This window comes from Triticum urartu, chromosome 5 (assembly GCF_003073215.2).
Source record: "Triticum urartu cultivar G1812 chromosome 5, Tu2.1, whole genome shotgun sequence".
In the NCBI taxonomy this organism is placed as follows: Eukaryota; Viridiplantae; Streptophyta; class Magnoliopsida; order Poales; family Poaceae; genus Triticum; species Triticum urartu.
Genome location: NC_053026.1, coordinates 314280962 through 314304620, shown reverse-complemented (window position 1 = coordinate 314304620; position 23659 = coordinate 314280962).

Below are 23659 nucleotides of genomic sequence, written 5' to 3'. Positions count from 1 at the left end.
ATTGGAGACGTATCAGCCGCCAAGGTCGAAGAATACCTGAAGGGTTTTTGCGCGTAGCGCAATGCCCTTCAGAAGGAGAAGGACAATCTCATGTCCGAGCTGGCTACAGCTAGCTTGGTGTGCAAGTAGGCCAAGACCCAGGCCCGGGCTGATCGCGAGATTCTTCAATAAGTGAAGCAAATCGCCGGCGGTAAGCCCTATCCGCTTCACTGCATTTTTTATGGCAGCCGATTTGCTCATCTTATGCAAGTCTGGCGTTCTTCAAAGGTCTTTAGGGACCTGCCATGGAGTGCTGCGGACGTGGGTGCGTACTTAGCCACCTAGCCTAACGGGTCTGAGGAGAAGACCTTTTGGGCCCAATTCCAAGTGCCTGGGCATCCGCTGCTGCTGAAAAATCAGATGAAGCAGCTGGCGGAGCCGTTCCATGAAGCCCGGTCAGTGATGCAGAACATCTGCATTAACCTCTGGTCAGGCCAGTCGATGCCGACAAGCTTCTTCGGGCTGGTAAATAAGCTTCGGGAAACCAGCCCTCGGGTGGGGAAGTGGAAGTGATTGGCCTATCTAGAGGGCACTACTAGGGAAAAGCCTATCACTACAAAAAAATACACTTCTGCGATAATACGTGTTTGTCACAGTAGGTCACGTTTTCTGTCATGCATGTACATCCATGATGATTTTATGACAGAATCAAGATAGTCATACATGTGCTATCGTAGAAGTGTTCCATGACATTACCAAAATTATCATCACGGAAGTGTCCACTTCCATGACGATAAATCGCGCGTCATAGAAGTGCTTTCGTCAAGGATGTCCGACACGTGGCATCCACCGTAACGGGTCACGTTAAGCTATCGAGTCCGGTTTTGGATCCAATAACCCGTTAACAGCCCAGACCAATGAGGTTTTTCCACGTGTAAAATTGTCATTGGCCGGAGGAAACACGTGTTGGCTCACCGTTGGGACAGATGTCAACCATTCATTGGACAGGAGGCGCCTATGATAGGTTGACACGTGGCACGGCCCAACAGAGGCCCATTCCGGTGAAAAGGCAGGGCCTGTCAAAATAAGCGGGCCGGCCCATTAGCGGCCTACTTGAGTCAGGCCCATTTACAAGCACGACCCATACAAGTTACACAGAATCGGCCCATCAAAGGCCCATTCTAGATTTGACAATTTACAACCCATCGTCAGTTTTAGCCCGTTAATGGCCCGCTACGTCTTTGGGGACAATTGTGGCCCGAGCTTCTTTCGGCCTGTTAGCAGCCCATCGCCAGTTCCAGCCCGTTAACGGCCCGGAACGTCTTCCATCCTTTTCTCAACCCATTCTGCAGTTGGGCCAATTCTAGCCTGCTGTGACTTTAGGCCCGTCCTCGGCCCATTTGGTAAATGGGCCAACTCCTAGCCCATTTTGTCTCCCGGCCTCTTAACGGCCCGCACAACAGTTGGGCCTTTGACTTTATGTCCATTAGGGGCCCACTTTCCGCAGGGCATCATTTCAGCCCAACACGACTTTTGGCCTGTTAAAAGCCTATTTTGCAAATTGGGCCTCCTCTGCCCCATAACACTTTCGGCCTCTTACCGGCCCGTAAAGTAAAAGGGCCGAGACAAAATTGATATCTTTTTCGGCCTGCTAGAGGCCCACGGGCCATTTCCATTTATACGGCCCTATCGAGATTTTGGCCTGTTATTACCCTGCGAAGAGCCATTGTTATGGTGGGCCACATCATTTAGGATCCACTTAATATTATTTTAACCAGCCCAATTAAGGCCCACTTTGACTACACATGTTTGTTTGTATGGCGTCAAGGAAATGTTTGGGTGTGTTGGCCCTCGTTTCAACGATATAGCATATTCAAGAATTATCCTACTCTATACTATCGCCTCTAAAAACATACTCTATACAATAAAAAGACTTAGGCATAGAAACGTAGAATAATCCTACACTATACAATAAGGAAATTGCAGCCGAATATACCCACTGGGCATTATAGTTCGGCACTAGTGATAATAAAGCACACACAAACAACAAATTATACACTAGACAAATAAGGCTCATATGTCATGGACACGCATCAACAGAACTTACCATTTGAACTATAATCTCTTCAGAAAATATGATTGGTCGGATTCAGATAGCACAAATTTCAGTCTGCAAAATCTCCAGGTCCTTCGTGGTTACCTCAGTGTCTTGTTTCATTTTTTTGACTCCTACATCTAATACCTGCATGTCCAGTCTCAACTTGTTGATTGTACGTTGAGAATCATGTATATGTTGTCTTGCCACCTATATTTGATGCTCGAAAACATCAGCACATTCCAATTCCAATCCATAATCATTCGGTAACGGCCATGCCGCACTGCTCGCAGATCTTTGTGTTGATATCACGTCATCCTGAAATGTTTCTGTAAGTACACATGACTAGGGCAAAAATATAGTTACAATAGTGAAGCGAGCAAGACAGACTATTTTGTACATAGCAAAATAGGACTGACAATAATGTTACACATCATGAAGCATAAGCAGGTGATATTTTAAAAATTATAAAATGGTAGTCTGTGCAGCCAGCATACAGAAATCTCTCTTAGCTCACCAGAGGAGCATGATGTTGGGGCCAAATCCAAAACACAGACAAGTTACAAATTTAGACAGCACATTGCGTATAAGTAAGCAAGCAGTTGACCATTCTGTAGCTCAGTTAAAGTCTTAGGGAGCATTGAACAGTAGAGAGATTCATACAAACCTACTATAACAAGCAAAGCTATACAATCATTAACCTAGTATAAACTAGATTGTGAGCCTCATGCAGTAATAGTTGGTTAATAGACTTCAAAGCTTCAGGCACACTTCGCCAGAGTAATTAAATGGTAATGCCTTTAATTATGTCAACTAATAGTTATACAAGTACCCAACATCAGGCATCACTGTTTGGGCATCTCATTAGCTGAGGACAAATAAAGCAATTGAAAAGAGCAAATTAACTATGCCTCAAACAAACAAGGAATTGAACTATTGAGTTGGATACAGTGACTTACCTTAACTGGTTGAATAAGCTTAGCCCTGCTCCTACTTCTCTTGCAAGGCTCCTTCCTAACATCTTGTACATGGAAATCCTCAATCTTATCTTCATTGCACCCCCTCTACAAGGTGATACAAACTAGTTACTCGTCTCCTTGGAAGATAAATATGCATACTTTCCAGTCTGTGAACAACACAAAAGAATGAGATTATACCAAAACAACACCACATAATGAAACATGCCACATCTCTTGCAGTTGCACACAATGAAATGAGCATTTACTATGTGTGCACTATGCAAAAACTAGGCATACCTTCGAATTGGATCTCCGGGTACTCTTGGAGAGCCTACTTTAGTGTACAGCCAAACCTTTATGTCACCTATGAGTTAGACAAGCCCCCACTATAGCAGCCCTTAGTGTTTAAATCGTTGAGAAGCTCTGTTAGAGTGTTAGGTCAAGAACAACAAGTAATCAAAGCAAACAGTCCTGGCTGATGCAAACAAGCAATTGAACAGATGTGTGAGCAAATCTTACATACTCCCTCCTTCCATCTATATAGGGCCTAATCATTTTTCGAGGCTAACTTTGACCAAGTGTTATAGCAATAATATATGACACGCAAGTTACACAAAGCATACCATCAAATTCGTACGTGAAAGGAGCTTCCAACAATATAATTTTCACATTATACATCTCATGTATTATTAGTCTTATCAATAGTCAAAGGCATTCTTGAAAAACACATTAGGCCCTATATAGATGGAAGGAGGGAGTATCAAGAAAAGAAGCAAAGAAGGAGGCTTAAAGACCATCACTTGACTGACCAGATTTAAGGGGCATTTAAACATCATGTGCAATGTATGAACTAACATAAACATTGCATATTCCAGATTCTACAATGGAATGCACATGTATTAGGATATGCCATGTATGATGATGCCTAAATGTACACTATAGCAGGCAGGAGTGATTCATCATTGCACGCACAATTGAATTGCAGGTTAAGGGCCAGTTCTATTCCGCCTTTTCAGAGCTTATTGTCAAAATAAATCATAAAAGATGTAAAGAAGTCATTTTTGAGTTATGGGATTGGGCTTAACTTATTTCGCTTTGGAGGGGGGTGTTTCGGGTAGAAGCTCGCTAAAAATTGAAGGGAAGGGGAATAGTGGAATGACTCTGTTGTCTGCCTATATTACACTCAAAATGCAACTGCTCAAGCCCACGTCACACCCGACCCGCAGGTAAAAACAAACACGCAAGCGTTCATTGCCCTGCCCGCTTGCATTTCCTCTCCCCTTTCCCTCTACCTCGATCCCCTGCCTGCAGCGCTAGGGTTCATCCGGTGAGCCATTGCCACCAGTCCCATATGGCCTGGTCCTCGACGATGCTTTGTCTAGCTAGGCTACATGGCCGGTGGGTAGGGCCAAATCTCCCCGGCTGCTCCTCCCTCTGGCGCCGCCCCTCATTCTCATGGTCTCCAGCAACTGCTCCACTGTGGTTCGTCCAACGCACTACTCCGGCGGGCGCCGCACAACTACGGCTGATGCCACACTTCGGCAGAAGGCACCTTATTCCCCCTACCCTCCTCCCAGGCCGTGGCCTTGAGGTGCTGTTGAAGGATGAGCTCATCCAACAAGGTGAGGATCTCCTCTGATTTTTTGCCAAATTTTCATTCTGATCCACTATACGATGAATTGCTATGAGATGCTTCTGCCGCTATATGATGAATTGCTATGAGCTGCTCCTACTACTGCTATATGATGAATTGCTATGAGTTGCTGCTGCTATATGATGAATTGTTATGAGCTGCTACTGCTATATGATGAGTTGCTATAATCTGCTCCTGCTGCTGCTATATGATGAATTGCTATGAGCTGCTCCTGCTGCTGCTATATGATGAATTGCTATGAGCTGCTGCTGGTATATGATGAATTGCACACTCCTGCTGCTGCTGTATGATAAGTTGCTAAGAGCTGTTGCTGCTATATGATGCTTTCAGGTGGTCCTGCTATATGATAATAACCAGCCACTTGGACCATCGAATTTTAATAAATAATTGTTCTTCATTTAAATGTGGGTCATGTGTTCTTCATTTAAATTAGGCAATGGGATCTCTATGGAAGACATTGACCAAAGTAGATTGTGCCAAGTAGATGGTATCTTTGTATTTGCATTTTGAACAAATAGTGATGGTCTGTTTTCCTATCATATTAATCACTGCACTGGGTTCAATTTGTGATGTTTGCAAGTCAAATTAATTTTCATATGGGCAGGAAAATGACAAAATATAATGCAATCTAGACTTTTCACTGATCATACCAAAGATAAGCAGAAAAGGAAGGCAATGTGTCGGATTTCGGGTTCCGGCAAAACCCTTGAGGTTCGAACACTGGGGTGCGCACTAAGATCTCTCCCCCTCTCTAGCTCGCACACTCTTCAATCTCACGGCCTAGCTTGACGAACCCAAAGAACATGCGACACAAGATTTATACGGTTCAGGCCACCGTTGTGGTGTAATACCCTACTCTAGTGTGGTGTGGTGGATTGCTTCTTGGGCTGAGGAAGAACAGTTACAAGGGAAGAACCACCTCCTGAGGACAGGTGTTCTTGTGCTTGATGAATTTGTGTGATTCGGGGTAATCCGGGTCTGAATCAGATGCCTCCCTATGATGGTGGCTAGTCCTATTTATACAGGCCTTGGTCCTCTTCCCAAATATTGAGCGGGAAGGGATCCCACAACGGCCAAATTCTAAGGGAGACAACTAGTACGAGCTATCCTGACAAAAGTAGTCTTCGCCTGCCAAAGGCTCTGGTGGTGACGCCATCTTGGGCTCCACGGTGACCTCCGTCCCGCCGTCCTACTGGACTTGGCCTTGTTGCACCGATATGGAAACCTTTGCCTGATGCCTCGGGACTCCTCGCCTGTGCTTACCCCTTTAGCACCAAAGAGGAAATGAGGACACTGCGAGCGCTGACGCCTAGCGCCCGCCTGGCTCCAGTCGTCATGGCTTGCGTCATAGGAACCTCGTGAGGTGTCCCTTGCCTTGATCTCTCCGCCCCTCACGAGCTAGCCTGATGAGGCCGCCCCTGACGAGGTTTTGCATCATCCGCCTCGCGAGGCTTGGCCCCTAGCGAGGGTCTTGAGTGTTTGCTGGTGAAGATGGGCCGTACAGGGCCGCTGGTGGAGCCACGCCGCGGGCCACAGGCAGGCAAGTCTGGGGACCCCCGTTCCCAGAATGCCAACAGTAGCCCCCGGGCCCAAGGCGCGCTCGGGCTTGGCTTCGAGGTGAAGCCAAAGGGTAAGTGCGGAGCGCCGCGGGCCCCAACAGCCTGCGGCCCCGCTTGACGCGTGGCGATTGATTAGACGTGGGCGTCTCCGCTTCCACATGCCGCCTCGGCAACTGCCCGACTTGACGAGTCCCTGCTGCATGCAGAAAAAGATCATTATTACCTTAGATCATGGAGGCCGGCGGTTGGCCTCCCCTTGGCTATAAATGGGAAGTGGGGGCCGAGGCCCCAGTCGCCCATCTGTTCCTTTGCTTCTCCCTGTCCTTCTTCTTCCTTGCTTCATTGCCAGCAGCGACACCCATGGCGCCTACGAAGAGGCTCTCGGCGGCGGAGAAGGGGAAGGCTCACCAGAAGGGGCACATCTCTCCACCGCCCAAGAGGGGGCGCGGCCGTCCACGCAAACACCCTGCGACCCCCGCCGCGGCCCCTTGCGGCCGCGGTGGCGCCTCTTCGCGCGGTGGTGGCCGCCCGAGTCATGGTAGCCCCGTCGATGAAGGGAGGCGCGCCATGGTCACGCGGCCGCCCAGGCCGCGCTTCCACTCTGCGGAAGCGCTGCTGGAGTTCAGCGTGTGGTCGAGGAACCCGGCCGGCACCTGGCTTCAGCTCCCGCGCTTCTTTGTCGGCGAGCTGCCAACCACTGGTGCAGGCGGTCTTTGGCTGCAGGCGGATGGCTACTGCAGCAAGGCTTCTTGGGTCACGGTCAAGGTCTCCGCCGTAGGCAACATGGTCCTGGCTCGCGGTTGGCAGACGTTCGCCCGCGCGCACGGACTTGGCAGGCGGTGTGCCCTCCACTTCAAGTACGACAGCGACGCGACCCTCTTCATGAGGGTATTTGGGGAAGATGGTCGCCGTGTCGGGTGCTGCCCCGAGGACAATGACGACGACGAGGTGCTCGGCCTTGGCGATGGCCACGACGAGAGTGACGGCGGGCCCGCCTTCGGCGCCGACCGTGTCTCGTCCAGCTACGACGACTCTTCTTCTGGCGGCAGCTCCAGTAGTGGTGGCTACGACCAGCCGCCACGCCGCCGCGCCCGCTTCGAAGGTGGCAGCGGGTCGTCTCATCGTAGCGCTCCAGTGAAGCGCGAGGAGGGGTCTGGCTGAGCTCAGGAGAGCGCCACGGGCCCGTCCTCGCGACCTGCCGCGAGAGCACGTTCCGCTTTTGTTTCGTTCTTCCTTTCCTTCCTGCATTAAGAGAGACAAGTATGGGGCCTCGCCAGGGCGTGCAACAATTATGATTTCTAAGTGGCTGTGCTATGTTTATTGTTCCTGTGTTTGTTTTGCAGCGTCATGTTTTATGTATGCGTGTATGAATAACTTAGCTGGATGCGCCTGAAGTAGGTTCTGCCTCGCGAGACGCATGTTTCCCAATGCCCGACGAGACCTCCTGTGCTCGGAAGGCGGCTGAGAACTGCAAAAAATCGTTAGGGAAACCTTATTCTTCCGGATCCTGGTTGTAGGCACCACCGGTCATGACCCAGTGCTTCGCATCGCGGTACCCGGGGGCACAGATTGAGAGGGGTGCGCTGGCTTGTGATCTCAAGCGAGGGTGCCTTGCGAAAGACAAGAGAAAACGAAAACGCTCATGAGGGCACCTGTCCAGCTCCCTTGTGAGGCATGCGAGGGAGAGAACATGCTAAAAACAAGGAACCGAGGGCAGAAAAGGAGGCAACAAGGACAACGGAACCAGGCCAGCAAGGAACACCAGAAAGCAAATTCTCACTTAAAAGAGGGGGCGAACCAACTGCGAAAAGCAAATGAAAAGCCGCGTCTGGCACCTAGTCTAGTCTTCTTGTCTTCTCACCAGCGCGGAGCTAAGTGCTGCCACTAGGCGTGGGAGGGAGCCCCCGAGGCCCGAGGGCGGCACTCCTGAGACTCCAGGGCGTGTACAGCCCCACTCATTATTATGTGAGAGTGTCACGAGCGGAGATTCTTCACAGGCACTGGGCCTTGCTTCACAGGCACCAGGCCTTGCTTCATGGGTAGAACCTCCGGAGGTGCTGGATGTTCCAGGCGTTCTGGATGGGGATCCCGTCCTACGTCTCCAGGCTCACGGCGCGAGGCCTGGAGATGTGGGCGGCCCGAAACGGGCCCTCCCACATGGGCGAGATCTTGTGCAACCCTTCCCTGGAGAGCTCCCGCCTCAGGACAAGATCACCCACCTTGAGCGCCCTGGAGCGGACGATGTGGCAGTGGTACCGCCGCAGCACCTGTTGGTACCTCACAGCTCGGAGCGAGGCTTCACGGTGGCGTTCCTCCCCCAGCACGAGATCCATCCCCCGCATGGCGTCCTGTTGCGTTTCATCAAACGTCAAGACCCACGTGGAGCGATGCCTGACCTCATGTGGGAGAACCGCTTCTTCTCTATAGACGAGGAAGAACGGGGTCTCGCCTGTCGGCTTGGTGGCGGTGGTGCAGATGGACCACAACACGGACTGGAGCTCGTCATGCCAGCCCCTGCCGCAGGCCTCGAGCTTCTTCTTGAAGTTCCTAGTCTTGAGACCCCTCAGGACCTCCGCATTGGCGCGTTTGGCCTGGCCGTTTCTCCTGGGGTGTGCCACGGAGGCGTAGCAGATTTGCGTTCCAAGGTTAGCACAACATGTTTTGAAGAGATTGCTAGTGAACTGTGAGCCGTTGTCGGTGATGATGCAATTAGGGACACCGAATCGGCTTACGAGGCCTTTGATGAACTTGACTGCTGACCCAGCTGGGATGGTGTGGATGGCTTCCACTTCTGCCCACTTGGTGAATTTGTCGATGGCGGCGTAGAGGTAGCGGTAACCTCTATGTGCTCGAGGGAATGGGCCCTGGATATCCAGCCCCCAGATCGTGAACGACCATGATAGTGGGATAGTCTAGAGGCCCTGAGCTGGCTGGTGGATCTTCTTGGCGTGGAATTGGTAGGCCTTGCAGGATTTCACCAGCTCGACCGCGTCGTTGAGTGCTGTGGGCCAGTAGAACCCGCTGTGGAAAGCCTTGCCGACCAGGGTGCGCGACGACGAGTGGTGCCCGCAGTATCCGCCATGTATGTCAGCCAGTAACTCTTTCCCCTATTCCCTGAAAATGCATCACAGAGAAATGTCATTCGGCCGCTTCCTGTATAGCTCACCGTCCTGGATGTAGTACACCATAGCCTACTGGGCCACATGCTCTGCATCTTCCTCCTTCTCCGGCAGCGTGCCTCGCGTCAGGTACGCCCTGAACTCTTCGATCCAGCACCCTTCCTGAGGCTCGAGCGCCAAGAGGAGACGTGCTCCTGAAGTCGGGCCACAGGCGGGAGCTTCCGAGGCTGGTGGCTGGGGGAGCTCCTCCTGAGACGGCGTCGGCTCTGTGGGTGGGGGTGCTACCGAAGGCTTGAAGAGCCACTCCTTGAAGATGCCAGACTCTTGGGGTTGCCGCTTGGATGCTCTTTTGGCGATGTCGTCGACGTCTTTGTTGGTTCCACGGGGCACATGTTGTAGCTCCAGTCCCAGGAACTACTTCTCCATCTTGCGTACCTCCGCGAGGTATGCCTCCATGTGCTCATCCTTCAGCTCATACACCTTGTTGGAGAAGTTGATGAGGAGCTGCGAGTCTCCCTTGATGGTGAGGCGTTTCACCCGCAGGGCCACCACCGCTTTGAGGCCGACGATGAGACCCTCGTACTCTGCGATGTTGTTGGAGACCTTCTCACCCCGCTAGAAGCAGAGCTGCATGGTGTAGTAGAGCTTGTCCTGAGTGGGCGATATGAGCATGGCGCCAGCCCCCGCGCCCTGACATGCAAACGCGCCATCGAAGTACATGACCCAACCATCTGGCTCTTCACTTCCTAGTGAGAGGGATCGATTCTCGCCTGCTTCAAGCTCTGGGGTGTCGGTCCATTCTGCTACAAAGTCGGCGAGCGTAGCCCCCTTGATGACTTTGGTTGTGCTGAACTCTAGGTCAAACGCTTGCAGCTCGATATTCCATTCGGCGACCCTTCCCGCAGCATTGGGGCTTCTAAGTACTCTCTCCAACGGGTAAGCTGAAACGACCTTGATGGGGTGACCATGGAAGTAGTGGCGCAGCTTGCGCGAGGCCACCAGGAGCACGAGCAAGAGCTTCTGAGGCATGGGGTATCGCGCCCTCGCATCTTGCAGGACTGTGCTGACGAAGTTCACTGGATGCTCGACAAGGGTGGGAGAGCTGACAGAGTTTTTGGCTCCCGGGGACTGAGGTGCTTCCTGGGGGTCTCCAGCTCCTGAGGCTTGATGACCGGCTGAGGCAGCCGCTGTCTCAGGAGCATCGCCTTGGTGCTGAGCTGCCTCATCCGGCTTGGCGACTCCACTTGCTGGGTCCTTGACCTCGGGCTCCTCCCTGAGGGCCACCAGGGCCGCGCTGGTGGAGTGGGGTGTGGCAGACAGGTAGAGTACCAAGGGCTCGCGAGGACCAGGCGCCACCATCACTGGCGGGCTGGTCAAGTATCTCTTGAGGTCTTGAAATGCCAGGTCGGCCTCGGGGGTTCACTCGAATGGACCCTTCTTCTTCATCAGCTTGAAGAATGCAAGGAGCACTCCCCTAACTTGGAGATGAAGCGCCCCAACGAAGTCACGCAGCCTGCGAGCTTCTGCATCTCCTTGAGGTTTTGCGGTGGGCTCATGTCTTCGATTGCCTTGACCTTCTCCGGGTTGGCCTCGATCCCCTTGTGGGACACGAGGAAGCCTAGCAGCTTGCCCGAAGGGACACCAAACATGCACTTCTCCGGGTTGAGCCGCAGGTCCACCTAGCGTAGGATCACGAAGTTTTCTTCCAGGTCCTGAATCAGAGTTCTTGCTTCCTAAGACTTCACCACAATGTCGTCGACGTAGGCCTCAGCGTTTGTAACGCCCCGAGACCGATGTGCCAGGTGTCATTCAGTTATTCGCTGTTGTTGCCTTGTCTTTTGCTTGCGTGTCATGCATTGCATATCATGTCATCATGTGCATTTCATTTGCATACGTGTTCGTCTCACGCATCCGAGCATTTTCCCCGTTGTCCGTTTTGCAATCCGGCGTTCTGTTCTTCTCCGGTGGTCTTTTCTACCTTTCTTTCATGTGTGGGGATTAAACATTTCCGGATTGGACCGAGACTTGCCAAGCGGCCTTGGTTTACTACCGGTAGACCGCCTGTCAAGTTTCGTACCATTTGGACTTCGTTTGATACTCCAACGGTTAACCGAGGGACCGAGAAGGCCTCGTGTGTGTTGCAGCCCAACACCCTTCCATTTTGGCCCAAGACCCACCTAACCCTGCTCCATCATCTCGGTCGTTCGATCACGATCGCGTGGCCACAAACCGCACCTCATTTGGACTCTCCTAGCCCCCTCTACCTATAAATATGTGATCCCCTCCGAATTTTTCGCGCAGTCCAAACCCTAGCCGTCCTCTATGCTAGATGCTCGCTCTTTTGCTATGCCAATGCTACGATGCCTACCTTTTGCTTGTCAGCCTCCCAAATTGCCATGTTGAACCTCTAACCCACCATGTCCTAGCAAACCATTGATTGGCTATGTTACCGCTTTGCTCAGCCCCTCTTATAGCGTTGTTAGTTGCAGGTGAAGATTGAAGTTTGTTCCATGTTGGAACATGGAGATGTTGTTCCTTGTCGGGACTTTTATTTACTTGTTGGGATATCACAATATATCTTATTTAATTAATGCATCTATATACTTGGTAAAGGGTGGAAGGCTCGGCCTTATGCCTGGTGTTTTGTTCCACTCTTGCCGCCCTAGTTTCCGTCATATCGGTGTTATGTTCCCGGATTTTGCGTCCCTTACGTGGTTAGGCTATAATGGGAACCCCTTGACAGTTCGCGTTAAGTAAAGCTTTGCCAGCAATGCCCAACCTTGGTTTTACCATTTGCCACCCAGCCTTTTTTTCCCTTGGGAGTCGCGCATCCCGAGGGTCATCTTATTTTAACCCCCCCCGGGCCAGTGCTTGTCTAAGTGTTGGTCCAAACTGTCAGCCGCCGGTGGCTACCAGGGGAAACTCTGGGCTGGCCTACCGGAAGTTTAGACAATCCGGTGTGCCCTGAGAACGAGATATGTGCAGCTCCCATCAGGATGTCGGCACATCGGGCGGTGTTGCTGGTTTAGTTTTACCCTGTCGAAATGTCTTGTTGTACCGGGATACCGAGTCTGATCGGAACGTCTCGGGTGGAGGTCTATTCCTTCGTTGACCGTGAGAGCTTGTGATGGGCTAAGTTGGGACACCCCTGCAGGGATTGAACTTTCGAAATCCGTGCCCACGGTTATGGGCAGATGGGAATTTGTTAACGTCCGGTTGTAGAAAACCTGAAGTCGACCTTAATTAAAATGAATCAATAGCATGTGTAACCGTGATGGTCTCTTTCCGGCGGAGTCCGGGAAGTGAACACGGTTGTTGGAGTTATGCTTGACGTAGGTAGTCTAGGATCACTTCTTGATCATACTTTTATCGACCGTGCTTTGCCTTCTCTTCTCGCTCTCATTTGCGTATGTTAGCCACCATATATGCTAGTCGCTTGCTGCAGCTCCACCTCATACCTTGACCTTACCCATAAGCTTAAATAGTCTTGATCGCGAGGGTGCGAGATTGCTGAGTCCCTGTGGCTCACAGATACTTCCAAACCAGTTTGCAGGTGCCGATGAGTCCATGCAGATGACGCAACCAAGCTCAGGAGGAGCTCGATGAAGATCGTGATCTTTGTGTTGTTTCGTTCTAGTTGATCAATAGTGGAGCCCAGTTGGGGTCGATTGTGGACCTTTGTCGCATTTGGGGTTCTTCTTTTATTTTGGTTCCGTAGTCGGACCATGAGTGTATTTGATTGATGTAATGTTTATTCATGTATTTGTGTGAAGTGGCGATTGTAAGCCAACTATGTATCTCTTTCCCTTATGTATTACATGGGTTGTGTGAAGATTACCTCACTTGCGACATATGCCTTCAATGCGATTATGCCTCTAAGTCGTGCCTCGACACGTGGGAGATATAGTCGCATCGAGGGTGTTACAGCGTTTCTCCCGAGCTGCTGCCCCAAGGCGATGTGCATTAGTCGCTGGATGTCGCTCCTGCATTGCGCAGTCCAAATGGCATGCAAGTGTAGCAGTATACCCCGCACGGGGGCAAGAAAGCCATTTTCTCCACATCTTCCACCGCCATATTGATCTGGTAGTAGCCTGAAAATGCATCCAGAAAGCATAGCAGATCGCACTTGGCGGTGGAGTCGACAATCTGGTCGATGCGCGGCAGTGGGAATGGATCTTGAGAGAAAGCCTTGTTGAGGTTGGTGAAGTCGACACACATGCGCTCCTTCCCTCCTTTCTTTGGCACGACGACCGGGTTCGCCAGCCACTCTGGGTACCGGACCTCGTGAATGACACCCGCTGCCTCCAGCTTGCGGGTTTCCTGAACGATGAAGGATTGCTTTTCTGTGGACTGTCGCCTCGCTTTCTGCTTCACGGGGCGCACGTTGGGGCATACCCTCAGATGGTGCTCGATCAATCTTCTCGGGACCCCAACCACCTGCTTGGGTTCCCAGGCAAACACTTCCTTGTTCGCCCACAAGAAGTCCACCAACTCCCTTTCTTGATCCGGGGAGAGGCCGGCGCCTATAGTAAAGGTGGCGCCGGAGGCCCCGTTCGCGTTGACCGGTATCTGCTTCGTCTTAGCTTGACCTTGAGTGAATAGCTGCTTCTTCTTGGTCGGCGCAGCCCCCTTGGTCCTGGACACCGCCTTGTTGGCCGGGCAAGCTGCCGCCGTGGCCCTGAAGGCAATCTTGAGGGCCTCCATGGCTTCCTTGGTGTCTCCGGCCACGGTGAGGATGTCCTTGCTTCCCGGCATCTTCATGAGGTTGTAGGCAGGATGAGTGGCTTCCATGAATCGGGCTAGAGCCGGGTACCCGAGGATGGCGTTGTACGGCAAGCCGATGCGGGCGATGTCAAAGTTGATCAGCTCGGTGCGGTAGTTGTCGCACGTGCCAAAATTCACGGGGAGACGGATCTGCCCCAGGGGGGCGGAGGAACCGCCGCCGACCCCGGAGAAAGGCTTGCTGGGGCAGAGCCGCTTAAGTGGTATGTGAAGGAGGCTGAAAGCCTCCACAGAGAGCATGTTGAGGCTGGCGGCACCGTCGATGAGGGTCTTGGTGACGGCTACGCCGCAGATGGTGGTCGTGCAAAGCATCGGGAGCACGCCCGAGCCGACGGTGGTGGCTGGGTGATCCCCCGAGTTGAAAGTCAGGTCGGCCTTGGGCACCGCCTAACCCGGGGGAGCCCCCTGTCACATGGAGACGGTGCTGATCTGGCGAAAGAATGGCTTGGCATGACAATCTGAGGGCAGCGCCTGCCAACCACCGAGGAGAGCCGCCATGCCGGGGGGTGCTGGTGCTCCAAAGCGCGCGATGAAGAGGTCGCGCAGCTCCTCCCAGGAGGCCACAGAAGATTCCAGCAGATGGAGGAGCCAGGTGCGCGGCACGCCAGCCAGGGCCATTGGGAGCCAGTTGGCCATGACCTTACCGTCGCCCGCGGCCTCCAAGACGTCCTCCTCGTATGCCAGCAAAAAGGCCGTCGGGTCCGCCGCACCATCGTAATGGGGCGGCATCTCTGGCTTGAACTTGTGCGGCCACCGCATCCGCCGCAAGGCTGGGGTGAAGGCCTGGAGCCCCCCGGTGCTGCGGAAGGTGCCCGTCGATCTAGTCGGAGAAGAGGTGGTGTCCATGAGAGTCGGTCGGAGAGGCGAGGCCGCCGGGGCGAAGGCTTTGGCGCACCCCTACCTGGCGTGCCAAATGTCGGATTTCGGGTTCCAGCAAAACCCTTGAGGTTCGAACACTAGGGTGCACACTAAGATCTCTCCCCCTCTCTAGCTCGCACACTCTTCGATCTCACGGCCTAGCTTGACGAACCCAAAGAACACGAGACACAAGATTTATACTGGTTCGGGCCACCATTGTAGTGTAATACCCTACTCCAGTGTGGTGTGGTGGATTGCCTCTTGGGCTAAGGAAGAACAGTTACAAGGGAAGAACCACCTCCTGAGGAGAGGTGTTCTTGTGCTTGTTGAATTTGTGTGATTCGGGGTGATTCGGGTCTGAATCAGATGCCTCCCTATGGTGGTGGCTAGTCCTATTTATAGAGGCCCTGGTCCTCTTCCCAAATATTGAGCGGGAAGGGATCCCACAATGGCCAAATTCGAAGGGAGACAACTAGTACGAGCTATCCTGACAAAAGTAGTCTTCGCCTGCCGAAGGCTCTGATGGTGACGCCGTCTTGGGCTCCACGGTGACCTCCGTCCTACTGGTCTTGGCCTTGTTGCACCGATATGGAAACCTTCGCCTGATGCCTCGAGACTCCTCGCCAGCGCTTGCCCCTTTAGCATGAAAGAGGAAACGGGGACACTACGAGCGCTGACGCCCGCCTGGCTCTAGTCTTCATGGCTTGCGTCACAGGAACCTCGCGAGGTGTCCCTTGCCTTGATCTCTCCTCCCCTCGCGAGCCAGCCTGGTGAGGCCACCCCTGAGGAGGTCTTGCGTCGTCCGCCTTGCGAGGCTTGGCCCCTCGTGAGGGTCTTGAGTGTTTGCTGGTGAAGATGGGCCGTATAGGGCCGCTGGTGGAGCCACGCCGCGGGCCGCAGGCAGGCAAGTCAGGGGACCCCCGTTCCGAGAACACCGACAAAATGAAAAGAACTGTCTGGCTTATTACCTGGAGCTTATATTCACAGGTGCTTATTTTCTTAGGATAACTCGGAATAATTGTCCCTAAGAAACTTGGCCAATAGAACTAACATACAAATAACATGTCACGATGATTGCAATGGAGTGACCTACCATAGCACACTTTATAGGCTCACTGCTGCCTCTCCTTTTTGCAATGTTCCATGAAATTGCCACATACATCTTGTACTTTTTCATTGTGTAACCCTATCTGCAAGTTGACATGGCTAATTTCAGACATCTCTACATGATAATACATTGCATATCCCTTGCGCATATTTAAACCACCAATTAACGATTGTGTGCGTAGCATAAACTAGCCTTGACTCTGTGTGCTGGAATAGTAGGAACTCTAAGGGAGCTTAATGTAGTGCACTGGAATTCCTACATGCCACCTACGATTTTATGTAATGTACTACCTCTGTTCCTAAATATATGTCTTTGTAGAGATTCCAGTATGGACCACATACAGATGTATATAGATGCATTTTCGAGTGTAGATTCACTCATTTTGCTCCATATGTAGCCTATAGTGGAATCTCTAGAAATAATTATATTTAGGAACGGAGGTACGAGGTTGTATCATATATGACATCTACATATCTAATTTAGTAGCCAGTAGTAGAAATCATTGTCTGCACAAAGGGATTACTGGTCGAAAATCCTAGCAAAGCACGCTGGAAAGCACACAACAATACTAGAGAGAGAGACGCACTTACAAGATCATAGTAATGCCTCAGTCCAGGATCTTGCTTGGCCAAGCTGTTAGATCTATAATAAACATCATCCTTGTAGTTTTTGCCAGCTGCATAACAGGTAACAGCGACCTGTTAGTATATTTGAAGTACATCGGGCAGGTGATGCTGGACGGGTTTAAAGGTGACAAGTACCTAGGCCGTGGCGGGTGCTTGGCATCTTGCCAAACGGTGGGAATCAGGTTGGAAACATCAAGGGTGATGACGCTGCGCTGGCTGTCGGGGTCCGGTTAGGAGATCTAGAACCGTCAAGTAGGGTGTTTGTGGAGCGGCTCCGGTAGGTGGACTACGGTGTGGGCGAAGCGGATCTGTGGTCGTGGACGAGGGCGTCGGTGAAGCTGCTCCGGTGGTTGGGTTAAGGATGGTGTCGACAATGCGGATCTGCGGCCATGGACGGGGCGTTAGAAGCTGCTCTAGTAGGTTGGATGAGGGTGCGACGAAGCGGATCTGAGGACGTGGCCTTGTGAGTTGGCAAAGCGGCCCCAGTAGAGTTGAGAATGGTATAGGCGAAGCTACTCTGGTAGGGTTGATGATGGTATCGACGAAGCGGCTCCGGTAGGGTTGAGGAAGGTGTCGGCGAAGAGGATCAGAGGCCGTCGATGGGGCCGTCGGTGGGGCGGCTCCAGGGGGTGTGGACGAAGCGTCTCCGATGGGGAGTACGAATGAGCCGCTGCGGATGCGCTGTGGTTGATGAGAGTACTGGCGAAGCAGATCCGGCGTTGTGGACAAGGCCGGCACTGAATGGGTTGTGGTACAGTGGTGGATGAGCATTCTACTTGTTTCTAGTGGAGGTGGGAGGGGTAGATGCGGCCGCCGAAGCAGATCTGGCGAGGTGGACGCCGCTGGCAGTGAATGGGCTCTTGTACGCAGGTGGATGAGTAGTCTAGGGTTTCGAGAGGGGAGGGGAAGAAAGGCCGATGAAGTTCGGACGACGTGATGTAAGATGCTTCGGTGCTGTGGAGTTAGTCGTTTTTGCGGGAGGGGGAGAGGAAATGGGGGTGCCGTGTGGTGGGGGGAACCAAAAGTTACCAAAGCAGCCCCAAGCTATTATGTAGATGAGGGCGGTATTGTAACTGTTGTTCTCCGTGCACCAAGGACAACACGGGAATTTCGCATGCTAAAGACTAGGTGGCGGAAATTTTAGAAGGAGGCGGGAGATTTTGCCGCCCGCGGGATTGTGTGTATCCAGTTTCAACTAATTTTGGACCGTGCTAACGGGAAGGTCATGCGAGACTGTGTACATGGGGCACGCTTCAGCAGTTAATAACTGGTGTGAAGTCCACCCCAGAAAAAAGACAATAACTTGGGATGATGCACCGATAAGTTGGGCATTCACACGGGCACGGCTAATCGTACGGGTGTAGAGGCGCATTCACAAAAAAGGGATCAAACGCTCAGCCTATGTATTTCTCGTGTAAATAGATAATTCAGTGACATTGGTTATTTACTTTAAACATAATGCATTGACGTGTTAGTGTAGAGGCGCACAAAAAGAAATGGATATTGTAGTCCCACAAAAGAAATGGATATTGTAGTCTGCTACTTAAAAGTGTTACCTCATATGATTACATAGCCTCCATTTCATAAATTGCGTACCCATTGAATTCATATATGAATATTACATATATTACTTCATAATAGAACCTTAAATCATCCAAGACTAATGAATTTTAATGCAAGAGTAACAATGGTGCATGTACATGATAGCTACATTGGTTGTTTGAAGAAACATCACTCTAACTTTGGCATGCACAATTGAAAAGGTTTATTTAGATAGAAAAAAATGTGATATGTGAGTGTCCAATCTTTATAGTGTTGAATCGATATTGTACCTTTGGCCATGATACAAAGTAGATATTGATTTATGTTCAAGCGATGCACGACCACGATCGCTAGATAGTGATACGTGAATGAATTGTGCAATCTCTGTCACACGCATACATATCTCATTTCCCCGTGGGAATCGGAATCACATAGGTGCACTTCGTGTATTTCTCTCCCTCCGTCAAGGTTAGGATTCATCTTTCTACCCCGTCCTACAAGTCTCTCACACAGAAACACACACGCTCTCTCTATCGAACACGCCCACCCACAACCACTAATGTCTCAAAGTATAATTATGTCTCTAACACATATGCCTAAGGTTAACTCGAGTTCCGGAACCATATGAATACATACAATGGATTCCAACAGAGCACCTTTTGTTTTGAGATTTAGCTATCTCTCTCTCTCTCACATACACACACACACACGTAGACATTATTTCTCGCTTCATTTTTTCTGGCACTTGCATGCACACCGTTTGTTTATCTCCGTGATGCTTTAAGTATGCCTCGCACACATGCTATCTACCTATCCCTTAATATAGATATGTGTCACACAAACTCCTTCTCCCTACTAGCAAGATGCCCATGTGTTGCATGGAACATCAAGATGCATTTGTATGAGTAGTTTATCTTGTGGGAGAAATGGATGAATGAGGGAATGACTTATTTGCAAATGTGGAGAGGGGTGTGGGTATCTTATTGCAAAATTGCCATAGTTTCCTTCCTATCCGTCAGATATAAATCGGATGGCCTATATTGCAGGATGGAAGGAACACCATCATCACCAACTCTGTGTTATAAGAGTAGAGATATGTAAGTGTCACTCCCCCCCCCACATCCACACACACACACACACTTCCCGACACCGAAGGAGTATCATGACACCTCGATCTTGATACTAATCTATCGACTGGCTTCTCTCTCAAACACACACACACACTACCCGACACTGAAGGAGTAGGGTGGCACCTCGATCTTGATAGTAATCTATCTACTCCTCTTTCAAACAAACACACACTCGCTAGTTGTGCCTCTGTGCCTACCGCGCACACTCTCGATATGTCTTTCTCTCCCTCCCCCTCCCCACCCCAACCCCAACAATGATAGCAGAAGGGTGACAACTCTATCTGATCTTAATCTGTCAATTGGTTTCTCTCTCAAACATTGTGTCTCCGTGCCTCGCTCAGACACACTCGATACGTCTTTTTCTCCATAGCCCCCTCGATATGTAGACTTATCGTGCGTGCACAACTGTAGTGATGATGACGCTGAACCCAGTGTGCCTTGTTTTTATCGGCCTCATGTGATAGTTTTCACCCTGTTTTCTGTTAATTAACAAGGCAGCCTTTTCTTTGTTACTACTAGTGAATCTGAAATCATTCGGGGCAGACATAAAATATATCACTTCAACCCAATTATCGAAATAACTATTTAAAAAGAAACTAGCTACATGCTCGTGCGTTGCATAGAACACCAAGATGCATTTGTATCTTGTGAGAGACTAGCAAGATGCCCATGCGTTGCATGAAACATCAAGATGCATTTATATGAGTAGTTTATCTTGTGAGAGAAAAGGATGAACAAGGGAAGGCCTTATTTGCAAATGTGGAGAGGGGTGTGGGTATCTTTTTGCAAAACTGACATAGTTTCCTTCCTATCCGTTAGATACAAATCGGACGGCCTATATTACAGGATGGCAGGCACACCATCAACACCAACTCTGTTTTTATAAGAGTAGAGATAGAGAAAAGGATGAACGAGGGAAGGCCTTATTTGCAAACGTGGTGAGGGGTGTGGGTATCTTTTTGCAAAGTTGCCATAGTTTCCTTCCTATCCATTAGATATAAATCCGATGGCCTATATTGTAGGATGGCATGCACACCATCATCACCAACTCTATTTTCTACTCCCTCTGTTCCTAAATATTTGTCTTTTTAGAGATTTCAACAAGTGACTACATACGAAGCAAAATGAGTGAATCTACACTCTAAAATATGTCTACATACACATCCGTATGTGGCAGTCCATTTGAAATCTGAAAAAGACAAATATGTAGGAACGGATGGAATATAAGAGTAGACATGGAGATATATCTAGAGCATGGTCTACAACAAAAATGTGCTGGACTGGTTAGCGCCGGATGCTCGCAACGCGATGACCTGAGTTTGAATTATGTCTTTAGCTTTAGATTTTTATATTATATATTACTTATTTAATATATACTTCTTTCGCTACTGTACTGACAGTGGAACCCACCGAGTACTTAGAATACAATATTAAGGATGGACTTGTTTCTTTTTCACTTTCTGTACGAAGCTGTAGCCACCCTGCAAGTCAAGTGTACACTGTACATGCAATTAACTTTTTATAGAGGGAGAATCATACACGCAATTAACTCAAATGGATTGGATGTGACTCTATTATTTCCAGCATAAGAGCATCTCCAACGGCAGCCGGCAAATTTCCTCCTGCTTCCTTCCGTGGAGGACGACATCAAACGCCAGCGGCATACATTTTCACAACTCTAACCAACCAGATGAAATTTGTGCAAACACGTACTTTTTTCATATAAGCATGAAGGATTTCGTATAAAAAACCCAGATCTTCATATAAACATGATGGATTTCATTACATTTAGATGAACTAAGTGGTGCTAATCCGGCTCTCTTGGTATAATTAATACTCCCTCCATCTGGAAATACTTCTCCTAGAAATGGATGTATCTAGACTTATTTTAGTTATAGGTACATCCAATTTATCCATTCTTAGAACAAATATTTCCCGTCAGTCAGAGAGGGAGTACCTAATCTAAGTGGCCGCCCGTGGATCCCTTTGTCTTCCTCATGTCTGGCAGACACTTGCGGGGTCAACGAAGGTCCTCGGAAGAGATGAAGCAGCAAAGAAACCACGTGAATACACTGTCGTTGCCTCGGCGGTGGGCTTCACGGGACCCAAGTGGAGGCGGCCTCCCGTGTTCTACTTGTCCTCGATGATGGCAACGGACACGGAGAAGCTGGCCACCGACTCGTCGCTCTCCATGCACCCGGCTTCTGTCTGTGCCTGCATGGCATTGCTGCAGGCATGGGAGGCACGACCGCAGGCACGGGAGGCGCGCCCACAGACACGGGAGGCGCGACCACCGCAGACACTGGTGGCGCGGTATGACGCGGCAGCGACGACCCCCGTACCAGCATGCTCGCTTCCGTGCCGGCGTGGAGCAACTTGCCACTCCTCATCGAGCTGAACTGGAGCGGCAAGTTGTTGAACCACGCACCGGCTTGGGGCAGCAACTGGCTCCGTCGGGCCAAGCGTGGTTGGAGAAGCACCGAGCGGCCTCGCCCATATGTGGAGGGCTCGGCGGGCCACCCAGCCAGGTAGTATGCCGGAGAACGGCTCCTCGGAAGCCATCGGAAGAGTGGAGAAAATGGTGAAGGAGGAGATGAGGGAGAAGCGGAGGGGTGCGATTCTTGCCCGTTGTGTGTCTGGCCTTGTTTAAATAGAGAGCGGACGGTAGGAGCTTGGCCGGCATCTGGCCTCGTTTAAACTAAGGACGTACGGGAGGAGCTCGACCGGTGTTGCGTTTAATTTCGGCCCACTCATGAACAGCCGTGTGGCCAGAGTAGGTTTCTCGGTTTGCATGCAGGTTTAACGGAGGGGTTTGATGGAGGCAAGGAGGCGTGTTCAGCCGGGCATGCAGTGGGCGGTGCAGTACTATTCAATTTGACAGCAGGCGACGCAGTTCCCGATACGGCTTTAATGCAGACGAGGGAGGGGTAGTGGTTCCCGAAATGTTGAACGGCCAATGATGCATCCTCCTTCAATTAGCATCGTGAATGCATGAGGGAAGTAATGGGAGGAGGACTGGGAAAAGAGGCTACACGATGTGGATGCAACACAGTTTGCACTCATATAAAGGCACCCCTCTAATCCAATGCATCTACCACATCGTACACACCTAAGCATTTTCCTAAGCACCTACACTAAGTGCAAAAGTGCTCATTCCAGACCCATGGTGGCGATGCGCGCGAGCGGCCGGCGGCTATGCCAGATGGTCCACGACGCTAGCCTACGGCATGGAGCCAAGGATCGTCTCCAGATGGTGTTCACGACCGGCTGGTGGATGGCCGCCGTCGACGCCAACTACGACTCTCAGTTGGACCAGATGATCGTTGCCACCACCAACAAGTTCACCGTCCTCAAGAAGCTCGCGGACGACATCGCCGTACTCCTCCATCCCACACGTCCGGGCTCCTCATTACCTACCACCCTAATCGGCCTCCTTGGCCGGAACCTCTTTCAAGTAGTGGTGGCCCTGCGACTGCCCGCCGACGCCACGAAGAATGTCCACCTGGAGGTCGCGCTCGCCGCGAGGCGCCTCACCCTGCAAGAATTCGTCGACCTACACATCCACATGTACGAGCAAATCATGTACATAGGTATCTAGCTACAAGGCCATTGAGGATGCTACAACGTTGGCCTTGGATGCCTTTGCTGAGAAGCACCTTGACCTCGCCACAAAAGTCGCGGCTCCTTAGCCGCCGGTCGGTGGCCCGACGCACTAAGTTGAGGAGGAGGAGGAGGTCGTACATTGATGGATGCATCTTTCTTCTTGCCTCCTGTAACCACCACTGCGATCACATCATCGTGGCCTTAATTCTTATTGTGCTATTGCATTCTCGTTCCAGTCAATACCAACGTGTGCGATCCCTTTGCTTAATTATATGCATCACTGTAACTAGTACTCCATCCGTCAATTTATAAATTGTGCTTACCTTTTCCATCAACTTCGTGCAACGCACGAGCATCTTGCTAGAAACACTAGAACATGTCGGATCGCATGTGACCAAACCGACCATGCGTCAACCTAGCTACTATGTACCCTGCTTATCTGGCGGAAATAGCCCCGCCCTAGCGTTTCCAATCATTATTTCTATCTATCGATCGTGCCAAGGAGGAGAACCAAATGTTACAATTTATACATGTTTCTCTACTCCTACTCCTATAAAACACTCAGTTGGTGATGGTCGTGTGTCTGCCATCCGTCGTTTCCGAGCATTAGATCTGCATCTAACGGCTGTGAGGTGAGTTGTGGCA